This window comes from Mauremys reevesii, linkage group 8, assembly GCF_016161935.1.
Source record: "Mauremys reevesii isolate NIE-2019 linkage group 8, ASM1616193v1, whole genome shotgun sequence".
Taxonomy (NCBI): Eukaryota; Metazoa; Chordata; order Testudines; family Geoemydidae; genus Mauremys; species Mauremys reevesii.
The window spans coordinates 13,607,029-13,632,038 of record NC_052630.1 but is presented as its reverse complement, the minus strand read 5'-3'; the positions used below and the strand labels follow the sequence as shown (position 1 = coordinate 13,632,038).

The 25,010-nt window shown below is 42.2% G+C and overlaps 1 long non-coding RNA gene across 2 annotated transcripts in view; it reads left to right on the top strand.

Annotated features, from left to right (window-relative positions):
• The first annotated feature begins 5,750 nt into the window (after positions 1-5,750).
• The window catches only part of LOC120370441, a 124,308-nt gene continuing 105,048 nt past the window's right edge, over positions 5,751-25,010 (top strand). For both annotated transcript variants that reach the window (XR_005583737.1, XR_005583736.1), the window contains exons 1-2: positions 5,751-6,073; positions 16,347-16,471. This is a non-coding gene — a long non-coding RNA (uncharacterized LOC120370441). The remainder of the gene's footprint in view (positions 6,074-16,346; positions 16,472-25,010) is intronic.

Sequence of the window (25,010 nt, the reverse complement as noted above, 5' to 3'; positions counted from 1 at the left end):
TACCCAAGTGCAGTTTCATGTAATACCGAAATATCTTCATTATCTTATCGAGCCTCAACTCTCTGTTTTGCCTTAACAAGATCTTAATGTGTGTGTCAAGGCCTGACCTGTCTGAAGGGTAGTTTAGGAGAAAGTGCAATTGGCCTATAAATAATTCACTCCAGTGCCTTGGCTACCATTCACTGTAGCCCTTTAATACCCTATAAACTCAAATGTACCATGCTATTTCTCTGTTTCCAACAGCTCTCTGGGGGACAGAGATAGGAATAGCACCATCAGACCATATGCTGTGGAGAGCAGAGCAAATGAAATTGCAGTGGTACTGACTCACACATAAGTGCTTGATTTTCTAGGTCATAAAGTTCATGCAGTAAAACATATCTTATTTCCCTGTCACGGTATTATATATATTATATATATACGTTGAGAAAGTTTTAATGCCACGGGTCTTATTCAGAGTGTGATACCTTCTTTAGCGTCACACTCTGACAGGGTGCTAAGAAAGTTGTGGGGTTAATTTAAGATTGCCAGGTGTTTGGGTGAGCAGGGAGCCCACTGGAGTGTGTCTGTCTGTCTCAGGGAGTTTTCTGATACAGCAGTAATGTCACATAAAAAGGGCTGAAAGAGGAGCAAGCCTTGCTCCAAAGCAAGTAGTTTAATTTGAAATGTTCATGCATGGTGTCTCTGTAAGGCCCCTGCTTCTCCTGTTGAGAGAACTCTTCGGAATGCCTTTCTGTGCAGCGAGGGCTGCTCCAGGCACCAGCGAAGGAAGCAGGTGCCTGGGACGGCCAATGGAAAGGGGCGGCATGTCTGGGTCTTCGACAGCAATTCAGCAGCGGGTCCCTTAGCCCCTCTCGGGGGGAAGGACCTGCTGCCGAATTGCCGCCGAAAAATGAAGCAGCGTGGTAGAGCTGCCGCTGAAGTGCCGCTGATGGCAGCTTTATCTTTGTTTTGTTTTTTCCCCCGCCCCCACTTCACTGCTTGGGGCAGCAAAAAAGCTGGAGCCAGCCCTGTGTGCAGGCTGGATCTAGGCTAAGTAGCTGTTCAGAGATTTTCCTCACATAGATCCATTCCTGGGTTGTTTGTTCATTTTAAACACAAGTTGTGGATACGTCAATTAAATCCTGTTTCTTTCTCTGTCATTGGGCTGTCTTGGTTTCATCTTTCCTTTTAAAGTGTCATTGACCAGTGAAGGTTGCAGCATTATAGTTTTTCCAAAGCAGCTTTCTGTGCAGCATGTGCAGCTTTGCATGTACACGTAAATAGGCAGTTAGATGAGCAGCTGCCTTTTCTGCTGTGAAGAACTTATTTACATGCACAAATGCAATTTAGGAGACCACTTTTGAGAACTGGGCCTGGAATGTATTTGTCAAACATGTGTGAGTATAGGCAGGTCTACACTACCACTTAAGTTCATCTAACTTGCGTCATTCAGGGGTGTGAAAAAGCCACCCCCCGAGTGACACAAGTTACAGTGATTTAAGTGTTGTCCACATTGGTGCTATGTCGGCAGGAGACAGCTTCCGCACTCTCCTGTTGGCATAGACAGTCTTCACCAGACGTGCTACAGTGGTGCAGCTGCAACAGTGCAGCACTTCTAGTGTAAACTGCCCTATGTCAATGTCCTATGGGACTGGAAAGTAAAATCAAGAATTGTGTCTGCTCAGGGTTGCCAAAGAATGTCTGAGCAATCTTCTGCGATCCAAATATGGGACTCCATGGAGGGAGAGAGACCCAAAATGAAGCACACATCCAAAAGTAATAGTGAATTTCTCTTTTTAAATGACCTGAGCTATATCATTTCCCACAAGCACCATACTGCTTGCGTCCCACCAGGACACCAATAACTGTCACTCAGGTAATGGTCTAACACACACGATGTATAATACAGTTCCCCTATTTAACACACACAGAGCTAATATTGGGCCAAGCAGAAAACTCTGCAATGTCCACATCCAGGGATTTTATGTAGGGCCCACCTCTATATCTACACTCCTGGAAACAGACATGGAGAATCCAAAGCCAGTGCTTAGCCAAGTGTGACTCTTTCTTTTGACCATGCCGTATTTGTTACCCTGGTTACACTGGGCTTAAGAGATCGCACAGGGCATCAAGGTGCAAAGGAAATGCTTTGTCAGCTTGTATCACTGAAGCCTGACTCTCCACTCACTTATACCAGTATTACGTCTGTGTAACTCCACAGACTTCCGTGGAGATACCCCGCCCCCAACGTACACCAAGAAGATAATCTTTCCCGAAGAGAATCTGGCCCTTGAGCACCTTGATTTTGTAGATGAGCCATCCCAAACTAGTCCATCTCTTTCCTCGGTTATAAAACATACATTACCTTTAAGACAGCTGTCCCAGCTGGCATGACACCTGTAATCCCCAGGTCTGTCTTGTACAAGGTCTTCCATTAAGCAGTACAAAATTGGTCCATTTATAATTCATTTTAAAGTCTAAATCTCAGGATGATGTTGAAATGACTATAGCTCCCTGGAAGGCAGCCAGGATTTGTCCTACCCTTCTCTTGTTCTTCAGAAAGAAATTTATTTTCAGCACAAAAACTCAATTAGAACAACAAAAGTGAGATAGGCACCGCAGGGAACGAAAGCACTCTCCATGCCGTGACCTCCTTTCAAGAGCTTTTCAGACAAGGGGTGGGCTTGGGCTCAGGCATATTGGAGCTTGCTCATAAATGTATACTGCAAAAGCTCTCCAAAGTCTTGCATGATGGGCATGGCACTACCTAGGCCAATTATACAGTCTACTCCCCTTCTTTAGGCTACATCCATCTTACAAGCTAGGGGTATGATTCCTCTGCTCTCATACACATAAATGTAGCAGCAGTAGAACGGCTAGTGGCACTGGAGGCATGGCTTAGCCGGGTGGAAGACATGCCCATGGGGTTCGCTGGGATTGTGCTTGGCATTAGGGTGACCAGACAGCAAGTGTGAAAAATCAGGATGGGGTGGGGGGGTAATAGGAGCCCATATTAAAAAAAGCCCCAAATATCGGGACTGTCCGTATAAAATCGGGCCATCTGGTCACCCTACATGCCTCTGCTACTGTGGCTACACTGCTATTTATACTCACACTGGGGAATCATACCCCTAGTTCGTAGGGTAGACATAGCAAATGTTGAATTAGTTCTCCCTTCCCCACCTTGATGAGTCATTTATTATGACTAAAACGGGGGTAAAGCTTCCATGTATTGATTTACTAATTCCCAAGCTGAGCAGAGGAGCCATTTTCATTCCACAAATTTCCAATGTCCAATAAGTCAGTGAATTGATAACATGATTGGAAGTAACTTGAGAGGTTTGAATCCCCCCTACCAGAATATTTTCCTTAGCTAGCTTTTCTAACTAGCCTAAGAGCTGCAGGTTCTGTTTTCATGGTTCTTAGTAATTTTCACCAAATAGAAATGTCTCCTCTATAACCACCTCCTTCTCCTGTTGCCTGATTCTTTCAATAGTGTCGCAACTCAGGGATTGTGATGTGAAATATGCTGGACTGTGGCATTACTAAATGAATCTGACAGGCAGAATAGGCCAATTAGCAAGGGGAAAGCTTATGTTTACATGCAAATAACCAGCTCATTAGAATGATGGTAATGGAAACAATGTGCACTGGAAGTTAATAGGGTTTGGGGAGAAATTTGGAAAAAATCATTCTCTGTTCTGCCCTAAAGATCTCTACTGAATATTCAGCACTGGTTCCATATGTGGAATTTCAGTTGGTATCAGTAGGATTTCCATGCATCGATTAATATGGACTATAGACACTTACACTGGACAAGGGAATTTTATCCTTAGGTTTTATTTCCTTTGTGTCACTAAATGAGCAGTGAGAGAATACAGCCCCATTTCTACCAATAGAAAATGAGCTAATCCTCCTCTGAATCTCTGCAAAGTGAAGTGCTAAGGTGTCTCTATCAACATCTTCCAGTCTGTCTGTGACACCAAAACAATCTGCACTATACCATTTCAGAAACCCATGTGCTAGCAAAGTGAATACCTGCATATTCATTTTGAAGCAGTGGCATCACAGACATAATTCCAGTCCTGATTGCCCTGGATTGGGAATCGAGAGAAAACAGACATTTGAGAAGAACTGATCTTTTTAAAAGCAAACCATGTCCTGGGGTGGCCTGCATCAAGGTCCCTCTTTATCAAAATCAACCTAGTTCAGCTGGGTGTATAGACAGAAGGCTTTGGTTGCAATATACAAACAAGGGTGGTTTTTAATTTTGTAAAACTGACACAACAATCTTGTCAAGCTTCTCAATAACTGTTTTTCCTTTACTTTTTTCTAGTTTTCCTTTCAACGTAGGGTTTGAATGAACCCAATATCTCAAGAGTAAATCTCAGTTGACCCAGCCAAGGTTCGCCTATTTTTGCAATTGAAAAAAACCAGGATTGTTGCATCATTTCAATAGAAAACAATCAATCATCTCCAGATTCTGGCTACTGGGATGTTAGGAAGACAAGATTAACTTCCTGTCATTGTTTTCACCGGTTATTTTTTTGTAATTTGAAGGAAGGCAGTGTTTTTATCGTTCGGCCCCAATTCAGCAGTGAGCCTCCCAGGACATGGTCTGATTTTAAAAAGGTCAGTTCTCCCCAATTAATGAACATTAAGCAGAGAACACACTCCTTTGTTTGAGACAGACCTGTTTGCCAACTTCAGATTAGAACATGTTAATAACATCACACCGTGGAATCTTATAACTTTACATACAGTGTTGAGACATATTTTATCAGGATGCTAATGACTAGTGAATTATATGTTTTCAAATGATACATTGCAAGGCATACTTTGTATAAAGATGATTACGATAGTGTGTTAGGGTGCAGACACGGGTATATACTGTCACAGCAACCCCTACATGCCTTTAAAATCCAGGCCTAATTCAGGTTTCCTGGGTCCTGTTCTACTACTGCTTCACTCTGTGACTTCAGGGAAATTTAACCGCTTCTGTGTGCTAGTTTATCCAACTATAAAATTGGGTATAATTACAGGACATATAGTCACAGTTTGGTGGAGGGTCCTTTAGTTTGTAGAAAGTATCTTGCCCCAAATGGAATACAGAAGTTCATTATTGCTAAGCAGAGCGAGATAACTACCTTGCTTGTAGAACAGGAGTGGGCAAACTTTTTGGCCCGAAGGCCACATTGGGGTTGCAAAACTGGATGGAGGGCCAGGTAGGGAAGGCTGTGCCTCCCCAAACAGCCTGGCCCCTGCCCCCTATCTGCCCCCTCCCACTTCCCGCCCCTTGACTGCCCCCCTCAGAACCTCCGACCCATCCAACCCCCCCTGCTCCTTGTCCCCTAACTGCCCCCTCCTGGGACCCAACCCCCTATCTAACTCCCCATCTCCCAGTCCCCTGACTGCCTCAACCCCATCCACACCCCCGTCCCCTGACAGGCCCCCTGGGACCCCATGCCTATCCAACCCCCCTGTTCCCTATCCCCTGACCGCCCCCCTGAACCTCCACCCCATTCAACCGCCCCCATCCCCTGACTGCCCCCCGGGGTCCCCTGCCCCTTATACAACCCCCCAGCCCACTTCCCTCTTACCATGCTGAGCAGAGTATGCAGAGCAGCATGTCTGGCTTCCACGCTGGCCAGAGCCAGACACGCTGCCACTCTGCTTGGCAGGAGTGCGCAGCTCTGCCGCCCAGAGCGCTGTCTGCATGGTGGCGTGGCTCTGAGGGGGAGGGGAGGCAGTGGGGGAGGGGCCAGGAGCTAGCCTCCCCAGCTGGGAGTTCAAGGGCCAGGCAGGACGGTCCTACGGGCTGGATGTGGCCTGCGGGCCGTAGTTTGCCCAGCTTTGTTGTAGAATGACATTCCAGCCAATGAGCAAAGATATTAGCAGGAGAGGCCATGTAACAAAAGGACCATTATCTCCAAATGCCTGGAATAAACATTGTGATGTCTCTTTAAATGGCAGTTACTCTATTGGCCAGTCCATTGTGTGGAAACCAGGTGGTCTGTTGTTAGCCATGCACATCTATTCAAGCAAACTGGGCACGGACATCTTGCTGAGCAAAGCGGAACGCAGGATATATGTGAGTGATGAAACTTTCTCTTTGTAGGGATACACAAACACCTTCCACCCTAAAAAGTATAGTGCCTCTTGAGACACTTGTTTTAGTTGAGCTGCCCCAGGGCTACTTTGTTTGGTTGAACTGCCAACTGAGTAAAAGCTGTGGGAGGGTTGCGGTTTTATTTATTTATTTTTTAAAAGAGTGCCAACATTAATCACCTTCACAGGGTGATTTATAATATGAAGCAGTTTTAAAGAGCATGGGGTATTGTTTATCTTACCCTAATCTTTTCTATTGTGTGTTTCGTTTGCTGCTTGTAAATGCAGGTGGCTGTGCACAGCTGTGAATGGGAGGGAGAGGTTTGGGCAAAGGTTTTTCAGTTATTATTAATTATTAAACACGTATGTTGCATTTGTGCCTCGAGGCTAATCAGGGTAGGCTTGTGCTGCGTGCTATACCAAAGAGTGTAGAATCTAAAGACACAACATGGAGAATGAGATGAAAAAGCAGGTTGGAGGAGGCAGGGTAACAACAACCCCCCGCCAAAACCACCAAAAAAACTCTCAGCCAATGAGTACCTGTGATCACAACTTGCCACCTGCTTAGTCATTCTCAGGCTGCAGCTTTCTTTCTGTGTTAGAGCAGAGATGAGTTTTGAGGAGGAACTAGAAGAAGGAAAAGGCAGTGTACGCTTTACGGTCTGGACTGTGAGGAGTGGTGTGATGGGGTGTTCACTCCACACCTAAGTTCCCTCTAAGCTGCGTGGCTGGGCAGCCACCCAGCAGTCTAACAAGTGTCGTGCGCTTCAGGTGTCCCTTCTTTCAGTGCCACGCTGCTCCTGCCCTCTGCCTTGGAGTCCCTGCCAGCTGCTCCCAGAAGCCTCCTGCTTGCTGTGCAGAATGGGGGCGGGGAAGTGGGGATGCTGATGTTAGGGTGTCCCTGCTCCCGCTCATGTACCTCATCTCCACAGGGCAGGGGGATGACACAAAAGGACTCAGATTGGGACGTGGAACGAAGCTTGCTGGCGGCTGCTGCTGTGTCTGAACAAGCGCGCGCGCACACACACACACACACACAGAGTCTCTCTCTCTCACACACACAGTGTCTCTCTCTCTCTCTCTCACACACACACACACACACACACACACACACACACACACACACACACACACACACACACACACACACACACACACACAGTGTGTAGAGTGACCAGATGTCCCGATTTTATAGAGCTAGTCCAGCGGCGGCTCCAGGCACCAGCGCTCCAAGTGCATGCCTAGGGTGGCAAGCCGCGAGGGGTGCCCAGCCGGTCCCTCTGAGGGCGGCAGTCAGGCAGCCTTCGGTGGCTTGCCTGCAGGAGGTCCACCGGTCCCATGGATTTGGCGGCAATTCGGCGGCGGGTACACTGAAGCCGCAGGACCGGCGGACCTCCCGCAGGCATGCTGCCGAAAGCAGCCTGTCTGCCGTGCTTAGGGTGGCAAAAAAGCTAGAGCCGCCCCTGCTTATTACTCCCAACCCCCATCCTTCTTTTTCACGCTTGCTATCTGGTCACCCTAATGGTGTGTGTGTCTCACATACACACACACCTCCCAACACATACTTGTACTGTATTGTTGTTGTTGTTACTTCTTGATACTTCCTGCAATTCACTTATATTCTCTGTAATTTTATTCTTTCAAAGTTTTGCTTTTTGACTAGTCTATGCATTTCATAATTTTTATTTCTCTCTTAATGCTTACATTCAATTCTTTGAGTAGTGAGTTCTAAAATGCCTAACCTGTCCTGGCTGGAATAATTAGCCCTGTGGTAACTTTAAAAAAAAAAATTATATCTAGGTTTATGTTTCTACCGGTGGCACACATTACCTTGATATTGGTGCACACAACAAAATTCATTCCGCACATGGATGGAAAAAATTAGAGGGAACGTTGCCCCACACCACCCTTGAAGGGGTTAAAATGGCTCAAAAGGGGCTATTTGACAGGAGAGGCTGCGCCTGTGTGAGTTGTAGGCTGGATATACAGCCCTAATTGAACCTGGAGGGAGTCCAGCTGGGTAGGAAGACGCTGGGCTTGTACGAATCCAGGGAGAGGAGAGAATAAGGGGGCTGTTGGGGAGGTGGGGAGAGAGTTGGCAGCCACTCTCTGGGTTGAGAAAAAGGAGTAAGAAGCAGCCTAGGGAAAACTGTAGCAAGGGTGAGGCTGCATGGACCTTAGCTGCTGATTGTAGGGTCCAGGCTGAAACCCAGCGTGGAGTGTGGGGCTGAATTCTGCGGCCAGCCACTGGGGCAGTGGGCTTGGCAGAGTGCATGAGGTGATTTGCTTCGAGAGACTTTGATTCCCCCAAAGAGGGAAAACTATAGTGACCTGGCTGGAGGGCCACACCATGAAAAAAGAAACACTGCAGCTTGTGGGGCGTGAGAGAGGCCACAGAATGAGAGACTGGGATGAGGGGCTGAGAAACCATGAGAGCAAGCATCAAACCAGTGGTGAGTTGATCCCCAGATGAGCCACAAGGAGGTGCCACAGTGGTGAGTGGAGCGAACTCTGTGGCAGGTGGAGCAGGAGAAAATATTAAAGTGCCTGGCTCTCCAAACTAGACCTGAATCAGACCTGGAGCATGGCCCACAGGCCGTTCTGAGGTGACAAGTCTGATTTTATCTAGGGAATGTTCACAATAATTATTCTTCAACCTCTGAGTGAATGTAATGCTCTGAAAAGTTAACTAGTGCTACTGGGCCAAATTCTACCTTTATTTACACCTGTGTAAGTCTAGAGTAACTCTGCTGATATAATAGGAGTAGTTCTGGATTTACAATGGTGTCTCTGAGGGCAGCCTATCGCCATATGAGATCAAATCTTTCTTTAGGCCACAAGTGAAAATGAGGTTTGCGGTTTCATCTTATTCTCTCTCCCACCTCTGATTAGCTCATGGGGGCCTGGGGCTCAGGCGGCCAGGTTTGAGGTGCTATATGCAGGAAGCTTACACTGTCTATGACTATTCGCCCTTCATTGTCATTCGTATTAAATTTTGTTAACTTTCAAGTGCGGCGAGAAAGACGACATTCACATTTAAACCCAACTTGCCTTTGTCACGGAGTATGGGGGAGTCAGGACCCTGCACCCTCTTCCTGGGACTCACAGTGACTCTCAGCCAGCCAGTAAAACAGAAGGTTTATTGGACAATAGGAACTCAGTCTACAGCAGAGCTTGTAGGCACAACCAGGACCCCTCAATCAAGTCCTTCTGGGGGTTTAGGGAGCTTAGATCCCAGCTTGGGATTCCCTGCATTCCACCACCCAGCCCAAAACTGAAACTGACTAACCCTCTCCAGCAGGCTCTCTTCCTTTGTCCAGCTTCCCGGGCAAAGGTGTTGGCCCCCTCTCCCCCCTGCCTGGCTCAGGTTACAGGCTCAGGTCCTGTCCATCACCTAAAGTCATCCCCTGCCCTCCCATTCACTGTGCAGACAGTCCCTACTGCATCACAGCCTTTACCAGCCCAAATATTTTTGAATTCTTTGCACATCACTTGGCATTTGGGTCACTTAGATGTGAGTGATAATAGTTTAAATAAAGCTTTTTAGTCAGTGATAAGCAGGAGATAAAGCAGGCAGGCTGGAGGAGACTACCCTTTTGCTTTCACTTGTACTAGGAAGCTGCCTCATATTTCATTTCTTGTGTATTATATCCTCCCTGTTTCATACGTGCTGGAACTAGGGGTGCTGCCTTGAAGTGGTTTCCATCATACAGTTTTGTTCAATGGCTCTCAACACCCACACTATACAAATTGTTCCAGCTCCCCTGGCCTGTTTCTACAATTAAATTGCTGCTTCCCCTGTATAACCCTTATTTTCAGGGTTTATTTTTAAAGAAGCCAGAAAAACCCAGAGCGTGACAAGTGAAATACAAAGGAAAGAATTTAACAGTTAAATCAATTAAATCTGACTGTGTGTTTAACTTGTAGAGGGCTTAAATCCTGTATCCTCATTCATTATTTACTTAGTCCTCACCCATGGAATCAATAGGAATTTGCCTATATAAGAAAAGGGCATCAACACTTTGGTTCTAAGAATTTAAAAAGAAACAGAGAAGATACTTTAAGATGCTTTCTTCAGATGCTAAGTGTGCACTTTGATGTGCGCCAGTTGCTAGCTATCTGGAATTCAGAAAAAAACCTCCCCCTATAAGCATGTTTTCACATAGCTATCGATTTCAGAGACTTTACATCTTCTTTTGAAGGTCACTGGGGGAGTTGGTTTAAAGAGGAATAGCAATTCCTATGTTCCTCCAGATGTAAATGGCCTTCATTCTAGCCTCATTATAGCGTGTTAGCCTGGTCGAAAGAAAAGATGGAAAAAGATAACAAAAAGCTGGACTAAGTTAGCAGGGCAAAATAAGGGATTTAAATCTAGCCAGGGCTCAGATTCTAATCTTGACTCAGAGCAGAATGACTTTAATCAAATAAAGTGCACAGTAAAGAATCAGTCTTTCTTTTCTCAAGCATTCCACTCTGGACATAAAAATTAGTCGTCAAGCCCTCAGAACATGGCTTTGAGAGTTGAGCTAAACAGCATCTTTAGGTTAAACTGAGCAAGGCTTTTATGTACCATGACATTAAAAATAGTCTTAATTATTTTATTGTTTCATGAAATTCTCTCAGCATTGGGGTGACTTAAGCTTCTGCCTTCACTAAGCAATTTTGGCAGCTGAGATCGGCATGCAGGGAAATGTTTAAGAGATTAGCAAACAAGGAGTTACAATAATCCAAAACAGGACATGATAAAAGCTAAGAAGAGTTTCTCAGCATTTTGGCAAGACAACATAGGTCACAGTCTGGAAAGATTCTCCTGAAATGTTTCTATGACAATTTTAGTGCCTGATAAATATGATTCCCAAGAGAGAGCTTAGAATCAAGTGTAACTCCAAGGTTATGGTCCTTGGGTACAGGATAAATAAGATTACCATCAAGGGTAACAACTGGGGAAATCTGAAAAATGTTTTCTTATACCATTTCGCTCAATAAATTATACCTACCATTGCCATCAGTTTAGATGCCCTACTGTTTTCCATGATTTCTTGTTCTTTATTTATTTGAAACACTGCTTATTATTTATCTTAATGTCTTGTGCCGGCTTCTTTACACTCTCCATTTTTTCCTTTTCTGATCTTTCATTATACTCCCAGAACTTCACTTGTCCTTTGTGACTGATGTTTCATAGCTTACACGTATCTCTTTATAACCTAGATTACATTTTCCCCTTCTCTGTTCATCCGTATTGGCCTAGAGCTGTGTGGAACCTTCAGCTCACACCACAAACTCACCTGAACTCTAGCTTGCTTTGCGGTTCACCTGAATTCACACATGAGCAGTAGCTTGCACAGATTTTGTCCATGTCCATGAACTGTTTGTCAAAGATGGAGAAAAAAACCTTTTTTTCATTCTCTGGATTTTAATAAACCTTGTAAGACAACTGTTTGCTGAAGTATTTCAGCTTCTAGCTGTGCACACTGTGGAATATAACCGGGGACAAATCACATGATATCATCGTATAGAACCATCAGTTCTGGTCCTAGTGAACCTGTGCAAATGCATAGAGTCCATTAAACCTAAACTTTGCCTTTTGAGTTCACACTGAGGTACAACCATGGTGAAAAGTGGGCTTGTTCAAACCCTGATATTCTCAAGATCCATCAATCTATGCAAACCCAGTGGTGATGTCTGTTCTATAATTAAATCCAGACTGTCAATTAGGAATGTTAGGAGTCACTGTAATTATTTTTCAGTTACCATTTGCATGCCCTGGTGTAACACTGGCAGTGGCCTTATTTCCCTGTGGAACTTAAATGATTCTCTTACTCACTTATCCAGACCGTCACCTAAAGATATTTTATCCCTCCATTCTTGTAGATTGTTTTGTACATTTAGGGTGCAGTTTTATTTGGCTAGAATTGGATTTTGGATAATGGCCATATATAGAAGCTCGGATATGCTTTTTCAGAAATTCATATAACCTTTTTATCCCTTGATTTACCAATAATTACACTCTTTCTTGACATAAAATCAGCTGAAATAGAAGGCTTTTGATGCTGTAGCATAAAGAGAAGCTGAGCAGTACATTGTGTTGTACTGAAGGGCCGTTCTAGTGCCAATTTCAGAAAGTGATGCATTTATCTGTCAGCAAGGTAAAAAAAAGTGCTGAGGCAGAATGAAAACTGGATGGCGAGAAGAGAATAAGAGGGACAAATTCCTTTCTTTTGAAGTCAATCGCTGAAAAATGTTAAGGCTGGTGAGTTCTCTTAAAAAGACCAGTAGGAGAGCCAACTATTAGCTGCAAAAATGCTGGAAACAGCCCCAGTTTGCTATTAAATTTATTCACATTCTACCTGTGACTTAAAAATTTGCATAGCAAGCCTAAACACTGTCTGAAATCAGCAGCCTTAGATGAGAATTCATTGCCTAATTTAAGATGATCGCCCTTATTTGGCATTGCACAATAAAAGGTAGGGTTATGATCCTACAAACTAATAATTTTGCATGATTCAAGGTGGTACTTAAGACCATACCAAGCATTTTAGTTCTCACAGGAAAAAAAAGTTACAGCTTTACATAGTAAATTCTTCTGCACTGCAAAAGAGCTACAATTTTCTGTTTGTTCATTGTGACGAATTGCAGTTGTAGTCACTTTAATACTGAACATTGCTATAAAGATAGCAAATACAGAAATTCTTTAGGTGTAGGTTTGGTTTTAGCAAAGTACAAAGTTGTGATTTTAAGTTTCTGCATTCAGGATTATTTCTGCCTCTCAGTGGGATAATGCAATTTACAAGATGCACTCTAGCTTTTGTTTTCAAGGAACAGTGGATAAACTCCCCAATATGTCTTGCAGCAAGTTGCCCTAAATGTGAATTTAAAAAAAAATTTTTTTTTGCTTCAGTAACAAACTGATGCTATTTAGGATCAAGACTATAGACTAACATTTACAAAGTTGAGCATAATTTAAGGTTTAAAAGCATTGTAAATCAATGGACTGTAAATTAATGGACAGCCCTCAAATTGAAGGTGGATTCCTAATTTCCCATTTTGCACATGAAGTGCCCCTGAACTGTTTGTGCTGCTAAAAAGGACATCTAAATTATTAAGTTTATGGAATATACCTGCCCTAGGGATCAGAGAATTTGCTTGACCACATTTTAGATACAGTTGATGGCCATATGTTTGAAATGTGCTCATTAAACCAGGCAGCTGTCACTGATGCCACTTTCTCATATCTCTGGCTGTGCTGAAATTTTCCAAGAAAGCCTGGTGACAGAGCAGTGGTGTTGCCCCATATCTTCCAGATTGCGCCAAATGTATTGGAACCTCTTACTCCTGGGAGAGCCTCATTAAAATGAACATGTATTGTGGGTAAGTGTTGGAATGAGGCAGAAGCTTGGCAAGTGAAAGGAAGAATATTTGAGACTCTAGGAGGAAATGTCTTAGTATGTTAAGAGAGGTGAGACTCCTGCTTTTATTCCCAACCTTGTCACTGTATCACAGTATACTTTGAGCAAGCCATGTGATCTTTGTGCCTTAGAATCACAGAATATCAGGGTTGGAAGGGATCTCAGGCGGTCATCTAGTCCAACCCCTTGCTTAAAGCAGGACCAATTCCCAGACAGATATTTGCCCCAGATCCCTAAATGGGCCCCTCAAGGATTGAACTCACAACGCTGGGTTTAGCAGGCCAATGCTCAAACCACTGAGCTATCCCTCAGTTCGCTCTTAAATATGATTATACCAAGAACCTTACAAGAATGACACATCTTAACCTGGACATGGAAAGAGAAGTAGGAGGGAGTCTTAGAAGTAGAAGAAACATTTTCATTTGGAAAAGGGGCTAATTTAACATTGCAGACATTCAAGAAAAGGGAGGTATTCTCTACTGTGCTGGGAGGAGCCTCTGCACCCCATACTAGTGCTTCCACACACTCATACCCACTGGGAAATGGTACATTTCTGCTACACCACGTCCTAACTGTGGCCCGAGTTCAGCAAACTACTTAATTACACCTCTCAATGTCAGCCTGTGAGTAATCCCATTGACTTCAGTGGGACTACTACATTGCTTATAGCTAGGAATGTGCATAAGTACCTTGCTGAATCAGAGCTATAAATGTAACCATATTACTTTGTTTGTTGTATGAAAGTTTCCTGGGTCTGCTCTTCTAAACTACAACTATGAGAGAAGTAACCAGACAGGCTAGGAATTCTCTATCCTCAGTTACTGAAATTGCTGCAAATGCAGGTATTGTTTGGTGTAAATGAAGCCTAGTTCCAGCTCCCTAGGATAGCAAAAAAAAAAAAAAATTGCACTGCCCTGAATGACTGTTCTAATGCTGTTACCGTATATGCAGGCTCAAGGCATTTTTGCATAGCCCTTGTCAAATTTCCTGTGTGTCAGCTGCCACACAGAAAGTGGTCTCTGATTTATTTTTGTGCAGAAAATGTAATTAAGGGAAACAGAGTCCAATTATTACAGTGCAGTCTGCCAACGTGACCTGATTATTTCGGTTGCACCTTTAGTGACAAGCCATATTTTTTTTTGAAGAAAAACGTTATTGATTCTAATGTTTCTTGGGGCCTTCTTACAAGTAGAGTCCTCCAGCTTCATGCTGACTTCCGAACACAGCCTCACACACTGCTCCCAGGCCTCTGGATGGCCCCGCTCTTTTTGAAGGAGCAACTCCCATTCCTCTCATTATATCACTTGTATAGCTATGAACATAAACACCAAGTACAAACCATACAAACACAACAATAAAATACTCACATAAAATTGCTATACAATATGTGCAACCTGAGCCCATGTCTAAAACAACCTATCCCAAGGTCCTCATACTCGCAAAAGTTTTCAGAGGAAAGCAAGAGTATTATTAAAGGCTTAGTATAGTCAGTAAACAGTCTGGGCCTTGGCTGTCTAAGGGAGTGCCTGGCTTTCCAGGTGTTCTGATCATAGGTGAGATCAACTGAGGCACTCAAGCTAGTATCCTCTTTTTAAAACAAACCAACCAGCACCAGTTTGGCTGGATGTTCTCAGTGAGGGTCACCCTCAGCTTTGTAACTCGCTCCTCCGCTCTTGCTGACAGAGTCCTAGTTTGTAGAGCAGGGGTTCTTGGACTTCATTGCTCCGTGGCCCCCTTCTGACAACCGAAATTACTACAGGACCCCAGGAGTGGGGACTGAACCCGCCCAAACCCCGCCACGCCTGGGAGTGGGGGGCAAAGCCCCTCTGCCCCAGGCTGGGGGGCCAAAGCTGAAGCCCAAGGGCTTTAGTCCCAGGCAGGGGGCCTGTAACCTTAGTCCCGCAGGCCAAGGCTGAAGCTCTTGGTCTTGGTCTTTGGCTTTGGGCCTGGGCCCCAGCAAGTCTAAGCCAACCGTGGCTACGCCATTGTGACCCGCTTTGGGGTCCCAACCCACAGTTTGAGAACCACTGCTCTAGAGCTTTCTTTTTCCTGCTGGGATTTTTATTTGGAGACATAAAAGCATGAATGGATCTGGGTAGCTGGGTCTGACCTGTCCAGTGGTCTAGCTGATAAACTCGACGGAGAGGCAGAGTAATGGTTTTGATCTCTTCATTTGTAATGCTTGTTTACTTTATTGTAAATCTGTTGAGAGTTGGTTGTATTTTTAAAAAAATCAAAAGCCAAGATTTACGAAAGCATCTTGGGTGCTCAACTTGAGACATCTTAAAGGGGCTGGAGTTTCAGAAAATTCTGAACATCAAAACCCCTTTGGGAATGTCATATTGGGCACTAAAGTACCGACACCTCCAAATCACTGGTCACTTTCACAAATTTTGGCCTAAAGAGATACATAACAGGTGAATGAGTTCAAAAGCACTTCACAGTAGCTCAAGGGGCTGATCCTGTGAGGTGCTGTATGCCTTCGACTCCCAAGTAGATCAACAAGAATGGAAGGCACTTAGTTTCTTAAAGGAGATGCCCAGTGATTCATGGGACCAGCCCTAAAGATTGCTGTGCCTGAGAGGCATCTGAAACAAATTTTGGTAGTGTTCAGGAAATATTTGACCCTGAAACCAAATAGTTATAATAAAACTTTGATCCAAGACAAACTGCTGATTTATTTGAGCTTTAATTGAATTGCCAAAGGAATCACTGAAAGTATTGATCATTGATTAAACATTCTATAGTGAATAGAGGATGCACAATGCTTGCGTATTTCTTCAGATTGACAATGGCTTGTACCAACTCTGAAACTCCCTGATAACATATCACTCCATCTAATTTCCACAGATACATTTTCTTAGCAAAGAGACACTACAGCAATCCTGGAGTCAGCCAGCCTCACATAAATCACAGCTGGGTGTTTAAAGAAATGAAATGGAGTGCAAGTCTCTTGTCTCCTCTTCAGTTTCCAGGTTAGTTGAATAGAGCAAATCCCATGCGCACCCCCCTTTTTTTTCTCCTCATTGTAACTATTTTTCGCATGGAAGGTTTGAAATTGTTTTTTTTTTCTATTCATTTTTCTCAAATTCTTTCTTTTTCCAAGAACTCATCCTGGACATACATTAAAATTGGTTTTCAAGCCATGAAATTGAAAATTGATATGTTCACACTCAAAATGATAAAGCAATGTTTTGTTGCTTTCATCTTGTAACCTCTGTTCCTTGGTTCTTTAGATCATCTATGAATCTCAAAGTGTTTAATATTTTATCTGCAAAGAAACTAATCTGATTTTAAGGAGTAGAAATTTAAGAATAACTCTAGAATTTAAATCTATACAACTTAAAAAATGGCTTAAAATGACTAAGAACATGAGAACATCAGAATGGCCCTACTGGGTCAGACCAAAGGTCCATCTAGCCCAGTATCCTGTCTTCCAATGGAGCCAATGCCAGGCGCTTCAGAGGGAATGATTAGCACTAGCTGCATGTCCTGAAATTAATAGCAAATGCCACGTAATAATCTGACCACTAAATACTCTTGGGAAAATTAATTCTGTATAGCTGCTAGAGTCCTGCCATTTAATCCATAAGGACAGATCTGGGCCCAAATATGTGAATTGCTCACTTGAATCTCACGTACAGATTTGCACATGGTCTTCTCTCTCTCTCTTACACGAGTAACCTTGGTGCAGTAAGCTTTTCTTTTACTACAGTTTAGAAGTACAGTACTCAAAATCCTTTCTATTTGCTTGCAGGGCTTTTTTTGCAAATTGTCTCATGCTGCCAGCAACATGTCCGAAGATATCAGGGTAGACCTGTATTGCCTATTAAGTAGGGCTGTTGATTAATCGCAGTTAACTCACATGATTAACTAAAAAAATTAATTGTGATTAATCGCAGTTTTAATCACACTGTTAAACAATAGAATACCAATTGGAAGTTATTACATATTTTGGATGTTTCTCTACATTTTCATATCTATTGTATTCCGTGTTGTAATTGAAATCAGTGTCTAGTATTTTTATTACAAATATTTGCACTGTAAAAATGAAAACCAAAAGAAATGGTATTTTTCAATTCACCTCATAGAAGTACTGTAGTGCAATCTTTGTCATGAAAGTGCAACTTACAAATGTAGATTTTTTTTGTGTTACATAACTGCACTCAAAAACAAAACAATGTAAAACTTTACAAGTCCACTCAGTCCTACTTCTTGTTCAGCCAATCGCTAAGACAAACAAGTTTGTTTACATTTACAGGAGATAATGCTTTCCTCTTCTTATTTACAATGTCACCAGAAAGTGAGAACAGGCGTTTGCAAGATATTTTTGTAGCCAGCATTGCAAGGTATTTACGGGCCAGATATGCTAAAGATTCGTATGCCCCTTCATGCTTCGGCTACCATTCTAGAGGACATACTTCCATGCTGATGACACTCGTTAAAAAAATAATGCATTAATTAAATTTGTGACTGAACTCCTTGGGGGAGAATTATATGTCCCCTGCTCTGTTTTACCCGCATTCTGCCATATATTCAGTCTCGGATGATGACCCAACATATGTTGTTCATTTTAAGAAGACTTTCACTGCAGATTTGACAAGACACAAAGAAGGTACCAATGTGAGATTTCTAAAGATAGCTACAGCACTCGACCCAAGATTTAAGAATCTGAAGTGCCGTCCAAAAGCTGAGAGGGATGAGGTGTGGGGCATGCTTTCAGAAGTCTTAAAAGAGCAACACTCCAATGCAGAAAATACAGAACCCAAACCACCAAAAAAAAAATCAACTTCTATTGGTGGCATCTGACTCAGATAATGAAAATGAATATGCGTCAGTCCACTCTGCTTTGGATGATTATTGAGCAGAACCCATTATCAGCATGGACTCATGTCCTCTGGAATGGTGGTTGAAGTATGAAGGGACATATGAATCTTTAGTGCATCTAGCACGTAAGTATCTTGCCACACCGGCTACAACAGTGGCATGTGAATGCCTCTTCTCACTTTCAGGTGACATTGTAAACAAGAAGCGGGTAGCATTATCTCCTGAAAATGTAAACAAACTTGTTTGTCTGAGCGACTGGCTGAACAAGAAGTAGATCTGAGTGGACTTGCAGGCTCTAAAATTTTACATTGTTTAATTTTTGAATGTAGGTGGTTTTTGTACATAATGCTACATTTGTAAATTCAACTTTCATGATAAAGAGGTTGCACTACCGTACTTGTATTAGGTGAATTGAAAAATACTACAGTATTTCTTTTGTTTTTTTTACAGTGCAAATACTTATAATAAAAATAAATATAAAGTGAGCATTGTACACTTTGTATTCTGTGTTGTAACTCAAATCAATATATTTAAAAGTGTAGAAAACATCCAAAAATATTTAAATAAATGGTATTCTATTATTGTTTAACAGTGCGATTAATCATGATTAATTTTTTTAATCGCTTGACAGCCCTAAGCACAAGGCTCTGTTTTCAAGCATTCTGAGAAGACTTTTACAAATTATATTGAAACAAAGGATAACAATCGGGAGACGCCCTTCAGGACAAAACAAAAAGAGCTTATAATGCAGGAGGGCAGCTCATCCAATCAACACAGCTTGATCTTTCCTTACCTAGTGTGAGATTTCTCATTCAACAAGGCCTCCAGAAAAAAACATTGCCATTGATAATGAAATTATATTCTCATGTGACACATCATTACACATTCAGCAGGACCCAACCTTCCCTCTCATGCATTTGTAATTTTATATTTTCCCCGTTAGCATTAATTCACACCCCATCTTCAAAAACATGAATATGTTTTAGACATAGCTTCTAAATGAAGCTAGGGTATCAGGCTAGGGACCTTTCTTCAGGCTCTGTCCTTCCTATTGTGCAGGAGAGTGGCGGAGACCTCAAGCCCATGAATAATCAGAGGGAGAGAGCTGGTCACACTAAAATTCAAATTCACTGACAAAGCGTAACAGAAATGCTGTAATACTACAATTTAGTAGACAGGTAAAAAGAAAAAATAGTGTACACAGTGAGTGATATTTAAAGGTGGAGTTGAGTGAATCATTCAAAATGAATAACATCTATGTCTTCCCCTTTTTTCAGTTTAGGGACTATCCACGAGCCTATCATGATTTCACATTAGACCGAGAGGTTCTCTTCTCCCTGCCTCCTAACACAAGAACTAGGTAGCATTCAATGAAAATGAAAACCAGAAAATGCAAAACTGCTAAATGAAAATACTTTTTCACACCATCCACAATTAGACTGTGGAACTGATTGCCCCAGGTTGTCATTGAAGCCAATAGCAAGGTCATAGGGGGGTTGGATATTTATATGGATAACAAGAGTATCCGGCATTGTAACTGTTAATGCTAACAAAAAGGATATTGGAAGAGAGATAAAACCTCATACTGGAGAGTTTAAACCAACCTCTAACTATTAGGGATTGACATGAGACTTTCCTGGGGGACAGATTATTCCACATCTGCCTATTGTGGGGCTTCTTGCACTTTCCTCTGAAGCATGTGGTACTGGCCATTGTCAGTGACAGGATACTGGACTAGATGGACCGTTTGGCCTGTTGCTTTGAAATGTATTATCCAAATCCCACAGAAATCAATGGGAATCTTTCCAGTGGCTTCAATGGCCTTCCAATCAGATTCTAGTTGAATTTATTCAACACATACCTTTTTCATCCCAGAATAGATCAATTGCAATCACTGAAAATTTAAGCAGTGTTGCTTTGCTGTGATTGGTCAGGTAAATTGGATTTCCCCAATTGGATGAACACACTTAGACTTCTGGTGCTGATGCTCTCTTGTGAATTCAAAATTTGGTTTCCATGGATATTCACACATGCAACTTTGAAATTCCTTCTCTATGAACACTTTTGATGGTAAGAGATGATTGAACGTTCACAGCAAGTAAACATAAAAGGGGTATTAATAGAGCTGAAACAAATTCATTTAAAAATTAAAATGGCATTTTCTGCATGTACCTAGCTCTATTATATTTAACACCACCTAAAAATAGGATATAGAATGTATTAGGAGTGCAGGCAACATATCAAGCATAGCTCTGATTGTTTGATAAGTATAGCTAGAGGGATGGCATCCAACAGATTAATAGCTGTGATGAGGTTGCCAAGGGGAATGATTAACTAAGGGGTTAATATCATGATCCTTTAATGGTTTAGAATGTCCTCCTGCATGGGTACATGCACCATGGGTCTCAGGGAAGCAGACGCTGTTTGCTATTGTTGTCTCTCTGTACAAATCAATCTTGGAGTAATTGTTGATAAATGATTTTAAGCTCACATCACCTACTTAGCATATTGGCTTGCCATGTCAAGGCTTCCAACACATTACGTATTTTGGGGTACTCAGAATTGAAGTCAATGTCAATTTTTTTCAGCTCTTAAGCATGTTCTGAATGCTTGCCAGCTGTTAGACGATGCATTTTAAGAAAGTAAAAAATGATTTATAAAGCTCTCAACCCCACCTGCTCCCGCAAAACCCCTCCAAACAAACATTTCAGTTCTCAGATTGCTGTTTGCTATATTAATACCTGAACCATTGCAGGCTGTTCCTCATACTAACTTGTTCTATTCCAGTTTACACCCCATTCACCCAAAAGAGCAGAGGAATAACTGATCACTCCATTCATGAAAAACGAAAAGAAATTTACTGCTTAACTTGAATTATTTTTTCTTAGTCCCTTTGTTTATTTTCCTTAAAAGAAATACCTTAGCACGCTATTGGTCCAATTTGGAAATACTTTAATATATTTTGGGAATAAATACTCTAAATTTAAATCATTTGGTCTCGAGTATGTGTGTCAAATTCATCTTGTTTAATTCCACTGAAGTCAATGGAGTCGCACCAGAGATAGACTTTAGCCCCTGTTTAGATTTTATGCCACAATGCTCCAATCCAGAAATCCTTAGAAAGGTAAAAAAACTTAATGGAAGTTTTGCCTGCAAAAATCTTTTAATAAAGATTAAAACCTAATCTTAACTGAAGTTCTAGGGGTTCTTCTTGTAATTTTGTACAAGTTCTGACTAGAGACCATCAAGTTTAGAGAAGTATTTATTTTCAAGAGTCTTCAGTTTCCTTTGGCTAGTACTGGTGCCTCTCTCTTTATTAGGTGGCAGCAGGTAACTTGTATTTTTTTAAAAAGCAACAAAGAGTCCTGTGGCACCTTATAGACTAACTGATGTATTGGAGCATAAGTTTTCATGGGTGAATGCCCACTTCGTCAGACGCACTGCATGGGATGAAAGCTATATTGAATAGCTCCAATACATCAGTTAGTCTATAAGGTGCCACAGGACTCTTTGTTGCTTTTTACAGATCCAGACTAACACGGCTACCCCTCTGATACTTGTATTTTTTTGTTTTTATTGTCAATGGTGCCAAACTAGGGTGACCAGATATCTTGATTTTTTAGGGACAGTCTTGAATGTTGGGGCTTTTTCTTATATAGGCACCTATTACTCCCCACCCCTGTCCTGATGTTTCACACTTGCTATCTGGGCACCCCAATCGTTAGGATGTTCATCTAAACAGCCCTGAGTGACTTGGGTACAGTGCCCACTCCGTGGTTTGGCCATTTTACTGACTGCCCTTAGTTTCAATGGGATAAGCACACACATGATGTATGGCCAAAAAGGCAGTTTTTCTGGAAACCTATATAGTCACTGGGCTAGATCCTCAGCAGATGGAAGCCAATGTAATTTCACTGAAGTCAAGACAGCCACAGTCTATATCAGTCATTTCTTTGTATGAGAGCCGGTCTCCAGTCATCAGGACCGGCTCTAGGCACCAGCAAACCAAGGACGTGCTTGGGGCTGCACAATTTCAGGGGTGGCATTCTGGCCACCTTTGTGGTTTTTTTGTTTTTTGCCTTGGTAGTTGCACTCCCAGATTTTTTTTTTTTTTTTTTGGCTTGGGGTGGGAAAAAACCTAGAGCCAGTCATGAAGTTTGTATGTAAACTAAAAACTCCCTCAAAGTGAGAGGCAGTCTGGAGCTGGTGTTCCAGTTCAGGCCCTGCCATATTGCAAGAAGCAGAAATAATAACAGCACGATTCTTCAGCTGGCAGCACAACACGTCAGAATCTCATCTTTTCTGGCACAACAGCAAAGGAAATGAGCTCTCCAGTCCTCACAACGCTGTTCCTCCTTTCTGTATATTGCTAGGGGTTAAAGTGTCAAAGCTCTTTTTGCTCCCTATCTGGAAGGAAGCAGCACTGCTCTATAACTCCTGCTTATTCTTGGTTGGTGTGATGAGAGAGCTGCTTTGTTGATTCAACCTACTGTAACCATTATAAGTGGTAAAGGGAGTCTTAAGCTCCACCTATTGTTCCAACATCAATCTTATTTATTCAACCCAAGCCTATATCTCATTTGCAATAAAAGGAGATGCCGTAGTCCTTGCTGCTGCCATAAATAGCATGCTGCACCTCCAATGATATGATCAGGACCCCTTTTGTAGAAACTCTGGAGTCATTCTTTGTGTGAACTGCTTCATTTTGCCCTGCAGGGTCAAGCAACATTGCAGATGAATATGTAATAGTTTCACTCTGGCAACATAACATGCAGTTTCTCATCTTGCTTGAAATTGATTCTCTGCTGTGATTATGATGGCTGCCTTCTTGGCAGACACTCCGGGGACAGAACTGGAGCCCTCCAGAGCTAAAAGCATGAGCTGCTAAAGCAAAAGAGCCAAAACTCTGTGGCTGGGGGGTTATAACGGACTCATAGTTTCTGTGCACTAGGAGGAAGACCTATAACACCTGCTCACAAGATTCTGCACGTGCATAAAAGGGTCTAGCTCAAATCTGGCCTTTTTCCAGTTTCATATTGGCCCGGATTGCATGCAGTTCCCATGAATGTAATTCAAGGGAATTACTTGTATGAGGGTGACTTGCTGAAGATGCCCCTCCAGGGTCGCCTTACAACCAAACTAGCATCCAGACTGAATGGCTTCATGCATTTGATTTGATTTATTTTTTACCTAGTAACCTTTGCTGCTTGTATAAAGGAATTATTTGACCTCTGTAAGAATATCATTGAGTAGCTGGTGTATAGGGAGAATCCCTCTTCCTCTAGTTACTGAAAAGGAGCCTTCTTCTCTAAGTTCACCATTGAAAGCGAGAACACTCCTGCTTGAGCAGTGTCCGAAGGCACTGAACACAGAGCTCCTCCACCAATCATATACTGGCATAAACAAGAGAATGACTGCAGCTGTCTACCATTAGTGAAACACGGTGGCGTCTCCACCTTTCCCATCTCCTTTCCCATGTTTTGCTCGATATTTATTTTCATACTCATCACATGAATTTGAATGTGCAACTGTTTCTGTGTTCTGTCTATTCCCTGCTCTGATGCTAATTCATTGTTGGGGCCTTAAATAAATGGTTTACCTTTTCTGACTCAGTTTACCAAACTGTAAAATGTATTTAGTACCATATATCTCTGGCGGGAGTTTCAGAGGCTCAAGTTCCAGCACTGGTAGTAACTTTCATAAAGCACTTTGATAGGCACCCTGCCAAGTATTTTATAAGTTTTTAATAATAAAATGTGTTTCACACCAAGGAGAAAATTCATGAATACCTCCTTGTAATTGAGAGGATGCTCATTTTGGTATTGTGATCATTTGGTCCGTGAACTTACTGGAGAAATGTTTAAATTAATACAATGCCTTCCGGAGAGATCAGTGTATTTTCTGAGGGCGTTGCTCAGAAACACGAGGGTTCTATTTCTACAGCATCTTTGACCATTTACAGTGATCTCTAATTCTATCATAATCTCTCATTAATTTTTACCAAACAGTTCTCATTGCTATAGCAACTCCACTGAAATTTCTCTGCCTAAATAGCCATGCCAATTTCATCAGGTCAAAATCTGACCTCTACATCTAATTGTCTACCTTTGACTGTGGTTTTTCTTTTCTCCACATAGAGAATTTGCTGTAAGAGGGAGCCCAGAATTATTAATAAAGTATTTTTTCTTCCTCTTCAGCTTAAACTGTATTTTATCTTCAGTGTATTAAACTATGCATATGGAGGAAAAATAAAAACCCTCTTGAGATGTAATCATCTTGTTCCCAGGCATATTATTGGTGGCAGAGCTGTATATTACAAAATGAAATAAGTGAAAATTCATCAGCATAATAAAAAAGATACATAGTGGAGATTTTAAAAATAAAGTATAAAGCTATGCAGAGAACATGGCGTGTCATTGACTATAAACTATACAGCTATGAATCACTGTGTTTAAGATATGGAAGCAGTGAACTCCCTGACCGAAATGATGCATTCAATATTGAAAATCATGAACTGAATATGAAAGTAAATATTTAGGGGTATTTTTTTGATTTGTATCCCCAGAACATGTACTGCAGCAGTAGTGTCAGTGCAGGCTTCCCAACACTACCCCCAAAGATGTAGCTTAGCTTGATCCTGAAGAGGTGGTAGTTTATCCGCCAAGTGAATTTTTTTGTTGTTTTTCC